Raw genomic sequence first — 18,815 nt, 5'->3', positions numbered from 1 at the left:
CCATTAAATAAGAACCAAAATTGCAAAAAAGATCCCTGACTCCACTATAGATGTTAAAGAGGAGGGAATGCTAGACCTGAAATTAAGCGGACCACATTTCAAAAATCATAAATATATTTTGACTTATTTGATCTACACAGATGCACATGGAAACTTGAGACATATTAAGAAAAAATAAAATATAGATCAAATTTCAGCAGAAAAGATTGTAACATACATACTGCCACTGAAAAAAAAATCAGAAAATGGTACTGCTCTTATGTTATACAAATATGTATGCATAATTGCATATACATATAAGGATTTGAGGTTTGGCCCTTATAAGGTATCCAACGTCTATTATGCCAAAAAAAAGTATATCCTACTACTACATATATAATAAACAATCTAATAATTACAAAATAATAATAATAACAATAATAATAATAATAATAATAATAATAATAATAATAATAATAATAATAATAATAATAATAAAGAAAGTGATAACTATATTATATACTACCATCAGTCTAGCAAAGGATATATTGCTAAACACAAATCCAGAAAATTGAAGACGTCATTATCCAAGGCATACACAGATACATGAACATCAATCGTCAACACATAACCATTAAAAAAGGTAGATAGATGCGTATAATTAGAAAGAGAAATGGACGCATCAAAATATGAAAACTATTTAGAGAAATTTCAAAAATTCACATCTAGTGAACTAAAGGAGCATTGGCTGGTTTTCCATCCTTTGTGCCAAATCTGAAGATGATCCTAATTACAACAATAATGACATGGTGGTTGAAATCTAAAACATCAATTTACACTGCTGAATACATTACATACCAATCATACCAATTTGGAGAACAGAAAAATACCCATAATAGAAATAAAGTAACTAAAGAATCCCAAAACATGATACCCAAGTATTTAAAAAGAATAATAATATCACATCAATGATATCAAGAAATTGCATCCAACACAGGTCAGGATTGCTATAATACAAAAGGAATTAGCTAGAAACACAGTAACAAGACAACAAAGAGAATTTGAAGTTAATTACCTTTCAGTGTCCTCATATCTGATATGAAAATGAATCCTTTTAAAAACAGAAACACACAAACTTAGAAAGAAGAGTAAAATTAAAGTAAGCCACCAGAAAGAATAAGATGAAATACATACTTTCTTAACATATGAAATACAAGAAGTATGCTGCTATTTCCTGAAATTTATCCCTAGAGAACTGAAGTAAAAGGGACAGGTGAGAAATGATAATAAAGATGGTTTGTGAGTGTCCTCTCCTGCGAATCTAATTGCAAGAAATAGGAAGTAACTGTTGTGACTGTTTGACTTTTGTGTTTATTTGAGTCAAGGGCATTATAGTCCTTTTAGCTAAGTCGGTGGTGAATACAAGTACAAATAAGGACTGTTAACAAGTGGTTAGGTATCCTGTTTCTGGAGTGATTTTACTCTAATCATTCAATCAGATTCCTACTCAATTGTTCTAATTCATCTCTTTCATGTCTAGACTATAACAATATTCATCTCTATCATCTTTTTTCAACATTTTACTTTCAAAAATCTACCCAGTTTAACCAAATACAAAGCGATTTGTTACTGCAAAAAATATCAGTTTGCCTGAAATGTAATAATAAAAAAAAAACATCAGAATCCAATAAAGATGAACAATTTGCTCAAAATTACTTACAGGAAGAGGGAAAAAAGAGAAATTGGGTCGCAAGAGTATTATAATACATTTCTAATCCCTATAAATTTCCCTTGATAAGGTTAAAACTACATTAATACACTTATATCATCATTGAAAATAGCATGGGTGGCACTGTATTTTGAAAGAAGATCAAAGACTAATATGACCACTTATTAACTAACCTGAATAAGCACCTTCTCACCATAGTTCTTCACAATAGCATATGCATTCCTAACAAATAAAAACACTATTTAGTTAAATAATTTATAACTTTTGTAGAATTAGGGAAAAAAACAAACATAACAATCCCACTTGCCAATTCGCTCTCTTTTGCCTTAGACCAAAGAAATACACCACTTCATTCATTATTAAAATGGTTTCAAACACTACCCAAAGCATAAAAAAAAAGCATTAATTCACCATCAAAACTTCAAAACTTGCATTTTTATAGACATGGAATAGGTTTATTGTAACTTAAAGGTTATAACTACCTCTAATGGGAAAAGCCTTCTTTCCTTGACATTTTGCATTAAGTAAAAAAGAAACGACCTTACTGAATTAAGTCTTACACATTTGTTCTGATTAAGCTCATTCAGTCAAAAAAAAAAAATCAAAAGAGTCAATGCTGCTGCCAAGTTTCGAACTCATTCAGTCAAAATTGATAAAGTGAAAAATTAATCTATGAGTCCAATGCAAGTTTCTTATCCATCCTATATGAGATAGCATGAAACATTTATCAGTTACAAATACATACAGAATTTCACACATAAACTAGTTTTACACTTCCAAAATTTTCTTATTAGGATATAACCTGAGCCCTGTTCTACATCACACAAACACATATACCAGATAATAAGGCTAAATGCAATAAATATAAACTTTCTTTCGTTAATTTGTTTACACTAAAGTGTCAAACAGTCATGAATTAGCAAAATTAAAAAAAAAAAAAAAAAAAAAAAAAAGGTTATTTGGAGGATCATTAAATTACTTTAACTTGTAATATGTAATAAAAAAAATTGTTTTTTCTTGCATTTAGCCCAATCATGGGTTTTATGCATGAAATAGCAATATACTTTCATTTTATTGTCTATTATAGCATCTTACTTTGATTTCTATTTCTTAATTTTTTTTAAAATATTTACTTTAACTTGTAATATGTAAAGTACATTGCTCTATTAAGAGTAAATTACCCACATTGGTCGCGAGAGTAGAATACAGTTCTAATCCCTATAAATTCTCCTTGATAAGGTTAAAACTACATCATCACTGCATGGGTGGCACTGTATTTTGAAAGAAATTTATATAATCAGAAATTTAAATATGATGACCCCTCATTAATCAACTTATCAGCTAACCTGAATAAGCACCTTCTCACCATAGTTCTTCTTCACAGTAGCTTATTCCTAACAAATAAAAGCACTACTTAATTCAATAATTTATAAATTTTGTAGAATTAGGGAGAAAAATAATAATCCCACTTGCCAATTCGATCTCTTTTGCCTTGGACCAAAGAAATACACCACTTCAGTCATTAATATAGTAATCATCAAAACTTCAAAATTGGCATTTTTATAAATGGAAAAGGTTTATTGTAGCCTAAAGGTTATAACTACCTCTAATTGGGAAAACCTTCTTTCCTTGGCATTTTGCATTAAGCCTTTCTTTATGCATTAAGTAAAAAGAAACAACCTTACTGAATTAAGTCTTGTTCAGTTGTTCTGATTAAGTCCATTCAGTGAAACCTGATCCAGTGCAAAATTAATCCATGAGTCCAATGTAAGTTTCTTATCAATCCTATATAAGATAACATGAAACATTTATCAGTAACAAATACATACCGAATTTTACACATAAATTAGTTTTACACATCAAAAAATTTCTTATTTGGATATATCCTGACTCCAGAGCCCTGTTCTTCATCACACAAACGCATACATCGGATAACAAGGCTAAATGCAATAAAAATATAAACTATCTTCCGTTAATTTGTTTATGGTAAAATATCAATCAGTCACGAATTAGTAAAACATAAGCAAATTGGAGTGTGTTTTACTAGAAAGTAGAAACCCCAACGAGCAGAGAGGAAAAAAAATTATCAATTAACCTTTGATTCTTTCTTATTCAAACAACAATTTAATATTTAAATGGAAATTACAATATCTTAATCACAAAAAAACCCTAGAAAAACTTACAACGATCTTGATAATTTCTAGGACTAGAGAGATGAATGAGAGTCTCATTTGAAAGTTGTGGGTGTTTACGTCTCCGGAAGTGTAGTTACATAGATCGCTATGGGTCTGGGTGTGTTTGGGTTTGTTGAGAGCGGAATGACTGAATAACGTATATATAACGGTTGACTACAAACCAGTCCTTTTGAATTCCAAAAGTTTCTTAGATCTCCGGCGAAGGAAGGTGATGCTTTGGTCTCCGGGGAGCGGAGGAGTTACAGATGTCGCCATCGGTCACCAATGGGAGTAGTCTGAGAGCGGGTCAGCGGGATATCTGAAGAACGTATATATTGCGGGAATAGGAAGCCAACCTTTGGACTTCTAACGGTCAAAAAGCTTTCCAAAATTAACATTTTTTTTAATGGGGGTGTTTGGATAAATAGGTTTTAGTTAATTAGCTTGCTTATTTGTTATTGTGGTGAGAATAACCATTTTTTTAAAATGTGTTTGGATTAGCTTATTACGGTGGGAATAAACAATAAGCAATAAGCAATAAGCTAAGTGTTTGGCAAAATAAAACAGCTTATATGAGTAAAATGACCAATAATCAATAAGCATTCTCCCTATTGCTTATTAAAATCAACTTATTTTGCTTATTCCTACCGCAATAAGCTGATTTTAAAAGACTCCTATCCAAACACTTAAATTTGCTTATTACTGTGGGATTAAGCAATAAACAACCTATTTTTTCCCTATCCAAACACCCCCTAACTCCGTCTCAAATTGATAGTCCGGTTTTCACTTTTAAAGTCTTTTTTCTTCAAGTTTGACTTTAAATAGTTTTGTTTTTTATAGATAATACTTGATGCAAAATATATGAATGCATTGTATTTTAAATGTTTTTTTTTTCATTTTTATAAGTTTTATCAAGTAATATATATATAACACAAATAAAAATATTTAAGGTCAAAGTTGAAGAAAAAAGACTTCAAAACTCAAAAGTGGACTATCAATTTGGGACGGAAGGAACAAGATATTAAATCTTAAACTTTTTAATATGTTAACATTTTCCAAAGTTTATGATTTTAGCCGGTAATAAGTTATCACCAGGTCAAGGTTTACTTTGAAAATAAAATACAATAACTTTCCCAAAATATAATAAACAATCAAGGGTTTTCCAAAAAAAATTAATATACTATCTTAGAAAAACATAAAATAGAATCTTATTGTATTATTAATATACTATCTTCAAAAATCTTAGAAAAAAATAATCTCATTACTTTTTATGGGATCAATACGTAAAGTAGCACCTTAAAGATCGTTTGATAGTTGTTGACTGAGTTCATATCTGACTGAAACAATGTTGTTTGATTATTTTTATGGCCGACTATGGTGAATGATAAAAAATAACTATATTACCCTTATGGTGTCTCTTGTGATAGATAAAATAATTATAAAATATACAAATTGTCATACATAATCAATGGCCAAAAAATGAAGATACAAGAATAATGAAAGAAGCTCCACCGACACCAACTAGCATGGAAAGTTATTAAGGTGATTTATCTAATAAGAAAAAAAACACTAAGAAGTCAAATGTGTGTTTGAAAATTGAAATAGTCAACTCATATTCTACAAATTGTGATTGACCAAAAGTCAATTGAAATCCTACAACCACTTGCTACAAAAGATAATCCAACTCCAATAAATCCTGAAAAAATAAAAAAAATAAAAAAATAAAAAAAAATCAAGATTATTAGAATACGAATATTAGTAACTTAAAGTTTGATTAGTTAATAATTCAGAATCCATAATTACACATCTTTTGAACATGTTACCTCTTAGCCAAATCAACTGAATATTTTGGATTTTTGGATCCAGCCAAATCAAAACTATCTTTGAAAAAACATTCATCTCTTAAGAACCAACCATCTAAATAAATGCCATGGAATAAGGACATATCTCGTTTCCAAAATCGCCTGATTGGTGTCTCCTATTTTAAACTATTAATTTAGTCTTGGGATATATTCGGCACGGAGCGTTTGAGAGCTTCTAGCTTCAAAACGCTCCGTTTTGAACAAAAAACCTTACTTGACACTACAAGTTTGTAGCATTTAGTTTAAACAAAATGTTCCAAATTCAAATGCTACTTCATGTAGCGTTTAACAAAACGCTACAAGCTACCCGCTAACAGCTAATTTTGCCGAACACGCCATTGATATGTTATATTTTTAACATACATTGCTATAATTTATTTTCTTTATTCGGTTTATAAACATATTATAATGAAAGTTCTACATGAACGTAGCGGGTGCACGTACAACAAGTTGCACTGCTAAACATTAATATGATCACCCTTTTTGGATGACAAAACTAATTCTTTTAAAAACCATCTATATAGATCTCGGGGTCTTAACATTAGTAATGCATGATCCACTGGATTCTATTGAGAAGTTCCACCACATCAAACAAGTTGGATCTAAAAATAAATGTTTTACTTAAAAATATAATAGGTAATTAATGAAAATTTTAATTTAATATGTTTTGATAGAAAAATATTACATATTATTAATAGGAAAAGAAATTGAAAGAAGAATGCTATAAATGTTAACCAAAATCCAACAAGTTTAGATTTTCAAATACAATGTCTTAATAGGAAAATAATTTGAAGTATAATGTCTTAAGGTTAGTTATTAAAAATATGATGTTATAACTTCTTTTCAGAGTAAATTAAAAAAAATAAGAGAAACTGGTAAAAAATATAATGTTATATGTGGTAACCAACACTAAACATGTATAAGATTTTCGACACTAAACATTTATAAGTTGTATTGAAAGTTCAATCTCTAATGAAAAATTCAATAGTTTATCGAAAGAAATGAAATATAAATTAAAATATAATGTTATAATTGGTTAATAGAAAACTACAAGGCCTTAATAGAAAAAAAAAAGTAAAAGTATATTGCCTTAATCGACAAAATACAATGTATATTAAGTAGCAAACATGAAAAGGTTTAGATTTTATTAATAGAATATCATTAAAGTGTAAAAAATGTGAGTGAACTATCTTAATAGGTTTGTCTTTGAAAGTATAATGCTATTGGGTAGAGTTTTAAAGCTCATTGTTTAATGATATAAATAAGAGTATAATGTATTAAAAGGAAAGACGAAGTAAATAATAATATGCCTTGATGGGCATGTTTTTTAATATATAATGTTAGAATTGACACTAAAAACAAACAAGTTTGGTGTTTCAAAGTACAATGTTTAAATAGGAAAAAAAGTACATTGCTTTAAGTATAATACTAAAGTTATATAACATTATAAATTAAAATATAATGTTATAATTGGCTAATAGAAAACTACAAGGCCTTAATAGAAAAAAGGAAAAAATATATTGCCTTAATCGAAATAATACAATGTATATTAAGTAACAAATATGAAAAAGGTTTAGATTTTATTAATAGAATATCATTAAAGTGTAAAAAATGTAAGTGAACTATCTTAATAGATTTGTCTTTGAAAGTATAATGATATTGGGTAGAGTTTTAAAGTTTATTATTTAATGATATAAATGAGAGTATAATGTCATAAGTAGTTAGCTTTTAAAAGTACAATGTATTAAAAGGAAAGACAATGTAAACACTAATATGCCTTGATGGGGATGCTTTTGAATATATATAATATTATAATTGACAATAAAAACAAACAAGTTTAGTGTTTCAAAGTACGATGTTTAAATAGGAAAAAGGGAATACATTGATTTAAGTCTGAAGGTATAAAGTTATATAACTAAAGTATAATACTTGAATTTGTTAGATTTTCAAAGTAGAGTTTCATTAGTAAAAATAAATAAAATGCAATGTCTCTATGACAAGAAAATAAAAATATAACGTTATAAGTTGTAGTAAAAATAAAACTAAAAATATATTTCAAAGTAAAATGTCCAAAACGATTAAAAAATAAAAATATAATACATTAAAAAGTTAAATAATGAAAGTATAATGTTATAAGTGGTATATAACGTCTTAATAGGAAAAAACCATCGAAAATACTTATTGGGTAAATTTTCAAATTAAAACGTTTTAAACGAAATTTATTACAAATATTTAAAGTATAATGATGTAGTTGGTAACCAAAACCAAACAAGTTTAGATTTTTAAAGCAAAATGTATTATAGGTTAGATTTTTAAAGGACAATGTTTTTATAGGAAAAATAAATATAAGTCTAATGTTGGATTTTGATAGTATAAAGCTATATATAAAAAGTACAAGGTTATAGATTATAGAACAAAGTATTATGTCTTAATAGGAAAAATGCTAAATAGACAATGTCTTGATAGGAAAAAAATTGAAACTATGATGCTATAATCGGTAACCAAAATCAAGAAATTTAGATAGTCTGAGTATAATGTCTTGGAACAAAAAATGCAGTATTTTAATCGGTTAGTTTTCAACATATAAAGTCTTAATATGAAAAAAAATGAAACTCTTATAGGTTATATTGAAAAGCGTTGGTCTTACTAGGAAAAAATGAAAGTATAATAATATAAGGGTAACAAAAATCAAACAAGTTTAATATTGTAGGTTAGGTTTTCTAAGTGAAATTTCTTAATAGGAAAAAAAAGAAGTAAAAGTACAGTGTCTTAATAAGATAGATGTTGAAATTACAATGCCAAAACTTGTTAGATTATCAAAGTATTCATCAATAAGGGAAAAAATAAAGTAGTGTATTATTAGATTAAAGTGCGATGCCTAATATATACTTTTGAAGTAAAATGTTTTAAAAAGTAAAAATTAAAAGTAAAAACTTGAAGGTTTAGATAGGTTATATATTGAAAGTAAAACATTACAACTAAAAGTCTGGCTAAAACTAGTTAGATTTTTCAAAGTACATAACTTAACAGGAAAAAGTAAATTTTACAAGAGACATAATCCCATTCTCATTTACTTGATATTGAAAACCATATTTTGTTGGTATATCTACATAACACCATAAACCCACGCAAATGTTAAAGGTGAAAACATTAGAAGAGCCGTGAATCCGAATTCATCAGTATCAAGATTATTGGGGACTTTGGGGAAACAAATCCCATTCTTAAGCAAGAAGTCGTGAGGCTTCGCGCCAAAGAAGACCAAATAACCATAAAGTTAATCCAACACTTTTCCTACCACCAGCTTTAGGAAGTCTTATTTTAAACATTCCTCCTCCAAAGGCCTATAAGGAATACTATTTCATATTATTAGGTCGTTCAAAGAGCCATAAGGACATAGGTTGTTATCCATTATGTAGAAAATGATGACCCAAAAACAAATCCAAATAACTATTGCAGGATACATTAGTTAAACTATACGGACTTGTAAATAAACACATGTCTGATCTTGACTAATAAACCCTGAAATGAAAGGAAAAAAAGTTCGTTACACTTTTGGAAATATTAACTATAACAAAAAAGAATCACATAATAACTAGCAATTATGTATTATTCATCAATCGCTCCACAATCACCCATATCGCATCAACGGGAGTCTTGGGCAGCTTAGTGATCAAGTCCATCGTGATGTACTTTTATTTCCACAAGGAAATCTCAAGTAGTTGTGATTTGACATGAGGCTTATGGTGCTTCCTTTTGACTTTCTGACAAGTTAAACACTTCTCCACATACCACGATATATCCCTCTTGTAACGCCCGCAATGTAGGGCTAGATGATTAAATAATAATAGGATAATTATTCGTCACATAGATAAATAGATGTTTATGATAGAAGACTATGATGAGTTTTCTAGGTTATAAAACAAATTACATATAGCGGAAAAACACTTAAACCCTTAAGTTCACATGCAACCTAGAAAAGATCTATGTTTTCTCTATTATTGCAAATAATCAAAGTTGAATCCTTCTTCAAAATCTTGGAAAGTGATAACGTCTATTTTATGCATATATTTATGACGTTTTCTTATTATTTTATACTATGTTTTTATCTTACTTAGAATTAAAAGATACTTAATATGCTTTGAAATGTTCAGTTATAGATAAAATGGGAGTTGTACTGCAAAAGGGGGAGAAAGGAGCTAAAAAGATGCAAAAAGGATGTTGCCGGACAACTTGACCCCTCGTTAGTGTTTTGACCATATCTCATGACTCGTAATTCCGATTGACGAGATTCAAAATGATCTGAAAAAGTAGACAAAATTTTGGACGAATTTTGTGTTCTGAGAAAATGATGATTCTGTAACACCGTAAATTTTCAAACAAAATTTTCATTTTAAAATCACATAATTCTCATTAACACATTTCACAAAAATCCCAAAATATCAAATTATCAAAACACATCCATTATAAAAATCCAGGATCCTCAAACATAACTCCATCTTGTGTGTACAATCAAGCTGATGCCTTCCCGAGATTCTGAAAAATACCTGAAACACATATCACATAACACGGTAAGCACAAAGCTTAGTGAGTTCCCCAAAATACCACACAATTAGCCTCTCATGGCTATACTCGAATAAGACCCTCCGGTTAATGTGTCTTAGTGGAACCCTCCGGTCCCACAACTCAGGTGGACCCTTCGGTCCTAACTCAGTAAGCTTAGAATAATACACTTCATAAATCACAAAGACATAATGCAGGATATCATAATATTCAATATAAGCACATAAGACCCTCTGGTCACACATAAATTATCACTCTAGATAAGTATAGTGAGAAGACTCACCTCGTAAGCAAGCAAGGAAATTGAATACCCCTCGAACAGTCTAATCCCCGCCTACATGTAATAAGCATCTCTAATTAACACTTAAAGATCACAACTCTAAAAAACTAATGTTAGTCCCTCTTTAACTCTTGGGATGTGTAAAAGACCATTTTACCCCTCCATGACCTACTTCCCTCAAGTTTGACCAAACCCTAAAGTCAACCAAAGTCAACACTCGAGTCAACAGTCCATGTTGACCCGACTCTTCGAGTGCATCTATGCGACTCGTCGAGTTCCTTCGGTTCCTCAAAACCCTCATGAAAGTCCAACTCAACTCGCCGAGTTACAGCGTGTTCATACACATCAGGACAAACTCCAACCGATTCGTCGAGTCAGCTCATCGACTCGTCAAGTCCCTTTAGTTGAATTCTCATTCAGATGTTTTAAGGATGAACTGATGCCCCATACTCTGGATCTATCTTCCTAAGGCTAGAATATCACGTAAAGCTGAAAGCTTTACATTCAAGCATGGCATTTTAGGCTCATAATGCTAATACAAGCTCCAACAAGGGTTAGATGCACAAGAGATTGCCTCCAGCTTAATAAATATCGAGTCTTTGGACTCACAAGGCCTCCTACAGTCCAGATGTGAGGTTCAAACCTCAAACCATACTCAAATGACTTAATGACACAATATGGATGGGAGAAAACCCTAAAAACTCCCTAAACTAAGATCTCATAAGGAAATGATCAAGTTAGCATATTTTTACCTCCAACTGAAGCAAATCTCTGAAGAATCTCTGGATTCAAAAGCCCCCTCTTGATCCAAGCTTTGATGCTCTCCACTTCTCCACCAAAAGATCACAAAAATGCTTAAGATTAACTCTCTTTCTCTCTTAGCTCAGTCTAGGCGATTAGGATTTCACTCTGGGGAGTAAGGTAGCTGGTGAGGCGGAAATAAGGGCTTAAGGCCCCTTTAAATAGGACACAAACCCAGAGATTTAGGGTTTCCTCACGCAGCGCCAACTCGGCAAGTCGGCTCTCTGACTCGTCGAGTTGGTCATTAAACACACGTGGCCAATCCGACTATACTCGACAAGTCGGGAATACAACTCGTCGAGTCACTCAATCAACCCCGAAAATAAATATATAATATTTTACCTGGGATTCGGGATGTTATAATTCTCTCCCACTAGAATCAGACTTCGCCCTCGAAGTCATGCTCCGAAAACAACTCATAGATCAAACCCAAAACCCGAGAAGCGCCACCAAAAATCTCATATTATACAATGATCTCCCTTCCAAGACACTCGAACCTAATCAGGAACTCCCAATCCCGAAACAGGATGGACTCCCTTTCCGCTGCGTACCACTCTCCAGAACCTAGAAACTCTAGTGGTCTGTCTCCCTGCTAGACTGCCCATGCAAGATATCATCATGTTACTCGCTCATCGAATAACAGACCCCGATAACACACTGGCAAATTTGATTTTCTTGTTGCGACTGATGGAAACAAGTCGTTAACCATTAATTGGCTACTGATCACTCATGTAAGATATACCAATCAATCCAGATCGTAGCTCAAAAGGAGCAGAAGGGTTACTTGTCACCAGGGACCCACCACCTGTATTGTAGCACCCGTTTATTTATTGAGTTAAATAAATTAATTAATGAACGATTAGTAGCCTTAAAATAAATAATTATATATCAAAGGATGATCTCGAAGGGCTAATTATCATAATTTTGGAAGTTAGGGGTTAAAAGAGTAAGTTCTGGATTTAATTTGAGAAGGAATTCAGAAGTTAGGGCGCGTTGGGTAATTAATGGACTTAAATTGAAGAGATTTGAGGGCGTAGGGGCTGGTTGGTAATTTCAGGACTTATTATGAAAGAAAATTATAGGAGCAAGGGCTAAAGGGTAAATATTGGATTAAGATTGAAAGAAAAAGGGAAGGAAGGGGCCAAACTCATCATTATGGAGGTAAGTTTGGGGGATCGGGGTATATAACCCGTCACCCCTCCGCTTCAAACCCTAAACCTAATCGTTTCTTCACCAGCCACCATCCTTATGACCCCTTAGCCGGCGTCGCTACACCTCCCGTCGACTGAATGGTGTGCCACCAGAGATGTTTCCCCCCTAAAGAGTGCCGACGAACCCGAAGCATGCCAAAGACCGATCGACTGCCTCGTAGCCATGGTCGGAGTCGCGATCCAACTGCCAAGCAAACTCAAATGTCGACGCCGATGGGTGTAATGATCGACGAGGTCGTAATCTCGCTTTCCTCCAGTGCCACCGTCGTTGATGAGGTTACCAATCAACCGCCACAGCCGTTGTAACTGTTCTAAATCGCTACTATTGTTCTTCTTCTTCTATTCATCTTGTCGCCAGCCGCATTGTGGGTGGAGTGACTCATGGAGTTTCCTGTTATGACCGGTGAGTGATAGTTTAGTACAAGGCTCGTGTGCGATGTGGGTGCGCTGTGGGGGAAGTCCTGTCGAGTTGGGTCATGGAGAACCACCATGGCAGCTGGCCATGGTAGCTGTCATCGCAATATGCCGCCTACTGCCACCACCGTACGCCGCTAGATCGATGGAAGGATCCGTTTTCAAGAAAGTATGTGTGTGTGGGTGTTTATTTGGTCGGAAAACACATCACCACCGCCGGCCACTTCAAGGTGGTTTGTGTGTGTATGTTTAGCTTAGTTAGGGTGTGTGTTGCTTTGGTATTTTCGTTGTAATTGTAACTCAAAAGCGAAATAATGGAAAGAAATTGGAAACCACCACCCTAGGGTGGTGGCTGCCGCCTCCCGCCGCCACCGGCCGCCGTGTCGGGTGGTGGTGCGTCTTGCCTCTTGTGATTGATTCATTTAGGCTTAGTGAAACCCTAATGGGCTCAAAGGAGCTCTAATGGGCCCAATGAAGCTTAATGAACTCTAATGGACCCAATAAAACCCTAATGAGCTTATTAAGATTTTAGTGGGCTTAATATGCCCAATAAAGCCCTAATTGACATAAAAGGCCAACAAATTGATAAGTGGGCTAATATTTGGATTGGAAAACCCTAATGTTAATGAAAACCTAACTTTAAGAATTAGTCGGGTCACACACACAAGAATTATTTAATAACTTGAGATATTAAATAATAATCATTGTCAAAGATTAATCTAAGCAATATTGGACTTAATGGGTTAAGTCCTTAATGGATTAAGTCCTTAATGGGTTAAGTATGAAACTTAACCCTAATCATCATTTTATGTGAAACCCTAATTTTACTTGGGTTTATTGTTGGGCCTTTCTATTGGGCTTTGATGATTGGGTTATTAAATGGACTATCCAAGATCAAGCAAATGGTCTAGAGTAATTTAATGGGCCTAGGGTAAGGCCCATGTGAGGGGCTTGGGCCCAATTTGGAAAATTGGGCCATAGTTTGGGCCTTAATGATTATATGATGTTGGGCCTTAGAATGAGACCATGTATAGGCCTAAGCCCAATTTGGAAAATTGGGCCATGTGTTGGGCTTTGATTCCTAATTGACTTTGGGACTACAGATTGGGCCTTGGGCTTGAATAAGCCAAGCGAGGGGTAATGTAGTAATTACCCAAAGAATGTACGTATGGTTATGTATTGGGACCCAATTATTAATTGGGTGTTATTTTGGTGTTGACAGTTCGGGAATCTGTCAGCCAGCAGCTGGGGTCAAGTCTGCGGGACTTCAGCAAGTATGGGATTGTGTCTTCGGGACTTCAGCAGTATGAGGTGAGTTACCTTCCAGTAGCGGTGGGTCTACGGCCACAATGATGGCCCACCAGTAGGAGTTGTTGTTAGATGATTGTCTCTGTGATAATTGTCTATGTTTGCTACTACATGTTATGTTTATGTGCTAGCATGATGTGATGTTATGTGATAGTGGTAGTAGGGGGTGAAATAGTCCCCAGTTACCGGTTGATAGGGCCGAAGGGATAGATTAGTACCCAACTATGCTAGACAGATTATGATATATGTGATATGATATTATGTGGTATTAGTAGGGGTGAAATAGTCCCTGGTTATCGGTCGATAGGGCCGAAGGGGGTAGATTAGTACCCAACTATGCTAGACAGATTATGATATATGTGATATGATATTATGTGGTAGTAGTAGGGGTGAAATAGTCCCCACTTACCGGTCGATAGGGCCGAAGGGGTAGATTAGTACCCAACTATGCTAGACAGATTATGATATATGTGATATGATATTATGTGGTAGTAGTAGGGAGTGAAATAGTCCCCATTTACCGGTCGACAGGACCGAAGGGGTAGGCCAACACCCAGATATGCTAGGCAGTATATGACTGATATGTGTATTTTTATATATATTTTTATGCACTTTATCTTAATATTTTGGCCTTATTTATTCTATTTTAGAACTAAAAAGTACTCATAATACTTTGAATTATGTTTTGTAGCTATTTGTTGTCGATAAAGCACAAAAGAAAAGACTGAAGCGGAAACCGGGCTTAGAAGCTAAAAGAAAGAAAAGAATGCTGAGGTAGCGAGTACGCCTCGCGTAATGAAATGGTACGCGCCGCGTACACCTTTGCACCGGATAGACTTGATCGCGTGATTATCTTGAGTACGCGCTGCGTAACCCTAAGTACGCCCAGCGTACTTAGGTCGGCCACAAAGACTATAAATGTCGATTTTTAGCTAACCAGGAAGGGGGATTCGACTTCTAACCTAATTTAGTCGACAATTAACTTCTGTTAAGCCGTTTTGAGGGTCTAGAAGGCGGCCGGAAGGCCGTTAAGCTAACGGGAGCGGAGATCGGAAGGATTGGAGAGCGGATACATGTCGATTATCATCTGGATTGTTGACGTGACCATGTTTAGCATTCCATTGTGGTACTTTTCTGTATTTAGTTTCTGATTTGGGTGTAAAAAACACCTTTTACTTTGTGTTTATGATTGAATGAAGCTTTGATTATTAGACTAATTGCTATATTAAATAGTTTATTTGTGTTTAATTTATCTTGCCAAGCTTGTTAAAAGATCCTCATGTGTTAATGATGATTATTTTCTGTTAATTGTTAAGTGAATTAAGTTGTATGAACATCTGCTTGATTTGCTTGTCTCTTATGATTTTTGATGACCATCGAGATTATAAGACTAGAAATAACGAATGTGAAACTAGAATTAATTTGAGAATAAGTAAGTTAATGTGTGAGCCTTGTTTGATGACCATCAACAAGAGGTTAATTAAATGTCTAAATTGATTAACTATATTTACAAGTCTTGCTCGATACGAACTGAACACTAGGAAGCATGTTAGTTTAATCAACTGATCAATGACTTATGTGTTTATGCTATGCTTTTATGTGGTAGTGTTAGGGGGTGAAATAGTCCCTGGTTACCGGTTGAAAGATACCAAAGGGGAGGCCAGCACCCAGATATGCTAGGCAGTACCCGGTCGAGAGGACCGAAGGGGAGCCCAACACCTAGATATGCTAGGCAATATCCGGTCGAGAGGACCGAAGGGGTAGGTCGGGCACCCAGATATGCCTGATAGTATATGTATGTTATATGATCGTATGGTATGTGGTATGATGGGGGAACTCACTAAGCTTTGTGCTTACGGTTTACATTTTTGGTTTCAGGTACTCGTTTTCAAAGGAAAGGAGTCGGCTTGATCGCAACGCATCACACTATGTTTTCCGCACATGAGATCTTTGGGATTACACTCTGATATGGTTTTATGATAATATGTTTTTATTATTGACACTTTGGTTTTGACATGAGATATTAATATGAATGTTTTTATACTGATGTTTTTATATAATAATGTATTTAAAAATGAAATTTTTGGCCTTGAATTTTGGGATGTTTCAAGTTGGTATCAGAGCCTTGGTTTGAGGGATTCGGACATGAATGGGGGTTTTCTACAACGAAGTTGGATCTAGAAATACTCCCATAGTATTTCATGCTTTGTTACGACGATGGCTCGTTGTTTGGGGATTGGGTAAGTTTTTAGGCATGTTGAACACCACAATCACTCCCAGGCACATGTTGGCCATGTCTTGAATAAATATAGTTGATCAGACTATATTGATCCTAGACACGACTACATAACTGCCCAGGTTTAACCGCAGTGTACAACACCCATTTACTTATGTTTTGTTCTACTTATAGTTACGAATCTCGACGGTTAGGTATACTTGTATACTCTTTGAAAATACTTATATTTTAAGGTATACTTTTAGTTCAGAGCACTTAGGCCCCTTAATGTATATAGTCTTATACCATGTAAGGTTTGGTATACTAGTTCACTATAAACAAGGGCTCTGATACCAATCTGTCACACCCCGAAACCGATGGCGGAAACGTTTCGGGGCGGAGGACGTCATGTAAAGTATCACAACCAATGTACATAGTAAGCATAGTAAACACGAAACATTACATTACATAAATTCATTACATTAGTTTGAAAGTGGAAAAATAAAGTAATACAAGTTTTGTAGATACATAAGTTTTAAACAAAAGTTAGACGTGACTTCCATATGTTAAGTCTTCTGCAAAAGGACGCGAGATACCTATCTAAGGAGAACCTAAGAATACAAGCAGTTTAAAAATCAGCATAAAGCTGGTGAGTTCATAAGAGGTTTGTTTTCTGAAAATGTACAAGTTTCCTTTGGTTTTCCGAAAAAGTTTGTTATCCAAGAAAATCCCATATTTTCCTATAAGTGTAGTTTAGTTATCCATTAGTTACACGGTCTAGTTAAGAACATTTCAGTTATCCCAGGAAAAACCCTTATTTTCCTAAAAGAAAAGTTTAGTTAAAGTTCTATATTTCCATTCGATACAACATTAGATAGTTTAATACGTAAAACTATATATATTTAAAAAAATCCACTGGGAATACCATCCAGTAAAACTATAGATTAATAGAAGATATAGATTTAAAACCACTGGGAATACCATCCAGTAAAACTATAGATTAATAGAAGATATAGATTTAAAACCACTGGGAATACCATCCAGTAAAACCATAGATTTGATAAGATATAGATTTAAAACCACTGGGAATACCATCCAGTAAAACCATAGATTAGAGAAGATATAGATTTAAAACCATGGGATTAACATCCCGTAATAGATATAGATTCAAAACCATGGGATTAACATCCCATAGTAGATATAGATTCAAAACCATGGGATTAACATCTCGTACTAGATATAGATACTATAGATTGAAGATAGATATAAAATCAAATCCGTGAATAAACTTATATTAATACGTATTATGAGTCGGGTAACCATGCTGATGCGACACCGAGACCTCCTTGACGTTCGTCAGACGTCGGACGATATCCAGAATTTGTCACCCCAGGCGTGCCCGCCTAACTGTAGCTAGCAGTTTAGGTGTGGGATTGTCAGTCCCGAATAGATCTATTCACAAATTCCACGCTCTCCCTCTAGGAGACTCTGGTTACACTTCCGGGGAGGATTTACTGATAACCCAAAGGGTAATGATGAATCTCACAAGCTAGTATTAAATTATTCATGGTGTTTTCAGACGTTATCAAACATACTAATCGTTTTGAAACATAATACAGTGAAAACAGTTAAATACAATAGAATTATCTGGCAATATACTCTAAATTAAACAGAGATAAACTGAATCAGACATAGTTTATCTAATAACTTTACATAAATCTGTACTCGTTAAACAAGAACTAAAGATCCCAAATTATTCCCATAATAATTTGATTGATTTGATTGTTTCCTTTATTGAAATCCATGTAATTATAATCGATAAAACATCCCTTATGCTCAGCATAATACATAAGGGGTAAAGATATCTAAAGGTTAGCCAAATATTTATAGAAATATATCAGTTTTAGGTTTTGAAAACATTTATAGTTTGCTTGTATCCCCCCCCCCCCCGAAAACATTGAAAAACACGGAAAAGGGTAGGGGTATGAACTCACCAGTCGAGGAACGTGTCGGTTTGAATGCTAAATGTCGGTTCGGGGCTTGATAACGCGCGAGGTTCCTATGTAATATGAAATGATACATAATTGTATCTAATTAGACTTCAAACCACTAATTAGATAAGAGTAAACACTTCTAGACGCGAAAACACTTCAATTCAAGTGTTTGGAGTGACCCGGGTAACATCTATGGACGAGTATGGCTTGGATATGGAGTTTACTCTTCAAGAGTAAACTCCTTAGGGAGTTTACGACCCTAAGACTATGACCACATGAGTTCATGGC

The 18,815-nt window shown here is 33.8% G+C and overlaps 1 long non-coding RNA gene across 6 annotated transcripts; it reads right to left on the bottom strand.

Moving 5' to 3' along the window:
• Positions 1-678: 678 nt before the first annotated feature.
• LOC145055593 (uncharacterized) lies at positions 679-4,217 on the bottom strand. 6 transcript variants are annotated; one of them, XR_013685247.1, is made up of 5 exons: positions 3,892-4,214; positions 3,055-3,493; positions 2,894-2,979; positions 1,882-1,930; positions 679-1,629 (listed from the first exon to the last, which is right to left on the bottom strand). It is a non-coding gene; the product is annotated as an uncharacterized LOC145055593 (long non-coding RNA). The 6 variants fall into 6 exon arrangements; XR_013685243.1 differs by having other exon boundaries at positions 679-1,930; positions 3,055-3,102; positions 3,313-3,493; positions 3,892-4,212; XR_013685244.1 differs by having other exon boundaries at positions 679-1,930; positions 3,055-3,441; positions 3,538-4,217.
• Between the last annotated feature and the right edge of the window lie 14,598 nt (positions 4,218-18,815).

The sequence above is a fragment of the Lactuca serriola genome, chromosome 5 (genome assembly GCF_051521515.1).
Source record: "Lactuca serriola cultivar US96UC23 chromosome 5, Lser_US96UC23_V15, whole genome shotgun sequence".
In the NCBI taxonomy this organism is placed as follows: Eukaryota; Viridiplantae; Streptophyta; class Magnoliopsida; order Asterales; family Asteraceae; genus Lactuca; species Lactuca serriola.
The sequence above is the reverse complement of the archived record's forward strand: the minus strand, read 5'-3'. Positions and strand labels throughout refer to the sequence as shown.